Source organism: Pollicipes pollicipes, unplaced genomic scaffold, assembly GCF_011947565.3.
Source record: "Pollicipes pollicipes isolate AB1234 unplaced genomic scaffold, Ppol_2.1 Scaffold_7262;HRSCAF=8765_pilon_pilon_pilon, whole genome shotgun sequence".
NCBI lineage: Eukaryota > Metazoa > Arthropoda > Thecostraca > Pollicipedomorpha > Pollicipedidae > Pollicipes > Pollicipes pollicipes.
This window is the reverse complement of record NW_023597055.1, coordinates 14438629-14441579: the sequence shown is the minus strand read 5'-3', so window position 1 is coordinate 14441579 and position 2951 is coordinate 14438629. Positions and strand designations below refer to the sequence as shown.

General features: G+C 53.5%; 1 long non-coding RNA gene across 1 annotated transcript; it reads right to left on the bottom strand.

Moving 5' to 3' along the window:
* Window positions 1–504: 504 nt before the first annotated feature.
* On the bottom strand, window positions 505–2618 carry LOC119114371 (uncharacterized). Its single transcript, XR_005096025.1, has 3 exons — window positions 2548–2618; window positions 1173–1373; window positions 505–591 (listed from the first exon to the last, which is right to left on the bottom strand). It is a non-coding gene; the product is annotated as an uncharacterized LOC119114371 (long non-coding RNA).
* Between the last annotated feature and the right edge of the window lie 333 nt (window positions 2619–2951).

Sequence of the window (2951 nt, the reverse complement as noted above, 5' to 3'; positions counted from 1 at the left end):
CGCCGCCGCCCGCTGCTGCGATGGCTCCCACGCTCCGGCTCACCGTCCTCCGCGTGCTGCGTCCCGCGCCGCGGCGCCTCCAGCCCCGCCCCGCGCCGGTCCGACTCGCGCGGGGGCGCCCCATCCCGCTGCCGCCGGGAGCGTTGTTCAGCGCCGGCCGCCTCAGCGTCGCCAGCCCCACGCCGTCGCCGCCCGGGCTGCGGCACGTCCCGCTCGTCCGCCGCCGCCCCACCGGCGCGCCGCTCCGCCTGCTCCGCAGCGTGGTGGCGGTCGAGCCGCGCCCCCGCTCCCTGCCACCCTCCGCCGGCGGCGCCCACTCCGGCATGGAGCGCGAGCTGATGGTGCTGACGCCGCTGACGCCGTCCTCGGAGCCGCGGCGGCGCGCCGTGCGCCGCGCGGCCTCGCTCTCGCCGCTGGCCGTGCTGTCGGAGCCACAGCTCAGCATGTGGTCGGAGGAGGAGGAGCGCGCCGGCAAGCCGGGCGCGCGCGCCGCCGGCCGCAGCGGGGGCGACGCCAGGGCCGACCGCATCGAAGTCGTGAGGTCGGCCGGCCAGCGACCGGCGCCGTCGCCGTCGCCCAGCTCTGTGGTCGCTGCAGGCGGGAAACTGCAGTTGAGGCTGCCATGACGCGCTGAGTTGGGGCCAAACACAGGGGAGCGTGGATGACGGGAGCAACAGGTGAGGATAACACCGTGATTCAAGTGTTTCAAGGACCCACGGCCGACGGATGTGGATTCGAAACGTTCCACAAACTGTACTTTAATTTCCTCCACAAATGGAGTGGACGGACAATGCTGTACCAACCAAAGGACCCGAGATTCACACTTTGTAAAATAATCTGACTCGGATGGGGCAGAACACGCAGCAAAACAGAAAACTGCAATCACTGGTGACAATCTGCCAAGACATACTCAGAACTCACCGCCTCTATAACCACTCCAGCTATCCTATGCTCTCCAACAGGCGCCAGTCCGCCCCTACTGCTCACCCCTATCTATGCCAACAGAGTGAGCCTCGCCTCACCACCGCGGCCTGACAGTCAGGTAGGCCAGCCAGTCACGCAAGCCCGACAGTCATACAGGCCCGACAGCCTCGCAAGGCCGGCAGTCACGCAGGCCCGACAGTCACGCGGGCCCGACAGTCATGCAGGCCTGACAGTTACGCAGCACGTACCACGCGCTTCCTTGGCCAGCTCGTCGGCCAGCCGGCGGCGGACCCGAGCCGAATCCTGGAGCGCCTCCTTCAGTCGCGAGCCGACACCTAGCGGCGTCGAGGTGGCCAGATGACCACGTGACGTCACCACCTGACTGCGTGACGTCACCAGGCCACTGGAAAGGCCTGAATCGGTCCGCGAACGGCCGCCCATGGCTGCACCTGGGAGGGAGGGTACATTGCATAACTGCATGATGTAAAATGACACCCTTGGCTCCCCAATGAAAATTTACACAAACAATTTACATGAGTTAAGAATTAAACAAAGCTCCTATTTCAGAATACATTTTGAAGCTTGCCAGATGCATAATGACCAGTCACCTAATAAGAAATCACTTAATCTTGCATCTTAGTGATGACAGATAACTGACATTATTGATATATTCTTATTACCACCAACACTTGTATGTACTGACACTGGTAGATATAGAATAAGGGAAAATTAATGATAAATCAAAGGTTATCGTCCTGCCAGAGGATACTGATAAACAAAATATAAAACAACATTTAGTGATAAAAACCGCCATCAGCCAACCTGTTCACAGTTTGACATTAATGTTCACACCCAGAACTGTGGATAAACTCTCAACTTGCTGCCAGCATCAAGCAGTGCTTTCAGCCAGTGCCATCTGTGCAACCAATTCTGAATTGCAAACACTGGTGCGAGCCAATGCGAATTAGACTGGACAATCTAAAGATATGTGAATGTGATAATGAGGATGATATGCACATTATGTGCAGTCCTCAAACAGTTTAAGATATGTAATTGTCATGCACCATGGTTTCAGCATGTTAATGGGATATCAGAGCACTGCAGGACCATGCCACAACTTCTGCTGCATCTGACTTGACCTTATTTGCATCACTTTCTCTGAAATCTCATCATGCGGAATGGCTGATACTGAGTTACTGATCCAGGGTGGGCCAAGCTGACAAATCAGTGAGATGCACATGGTGCTACATGTTGTTAGTAGCATCATGTGGCCAGCATGATGAACTCATGGCACAAAATTGTGTGCTAATGCATTTAAGCAGCTCACAGACTTAGCATGCTCCCAAAAGAGGAAACTTCTACTGCGGTACTCACAATGTACCAAAGTAATATACCACTGGGATAAAAATCAGGAATAAGAAAGACAGCATCTAATAATCACACAGACAACACCAAATAAACCTTTCCATGGGCCAACTCATAGAAGGAAACATCCCGGGATATTCACACGAAAATCGGTAGGTTTGGCTAGATCTTCATTTGAGAGTCACTGAACTCTAAGCCCATTCTCTTTCTCTGACATGCTTTAATTAGCTAAGCATGTTAATTTTTTAAAGAACCAACCTCCAAAATAAAATAGCCGGTCTTCGAACCTCGCCCACTTCGCCGTTGTCCTAAATAGGCCTCACACAAATCCCTCGTACCGCGTTCCCCATTCCTCACATGCATCCTTTGGCGCCATTCATATTTGTCACAGCTGCGCCGTATACCACGGTTTTGGAGCGATTTCTAAAAGACTGTCATTGGGCTGAAAGCACTATTTTATTAACATACCCAAGCTGGTTGGCCTTCTTGGTCTGATGAAGTCTTAACTCACGCAAATTTTCCGAAACGACGTCTTCATGCATGTATATATGAAAAGCAAGGTACTGGGTTTCTCTATCACTTCTTCATTTCTAAACTATTTGACGTTTGTTTCCGATTGTAGAAGAAAACACATTTTCACAAGGTTAGGTCATAAGAGGTCA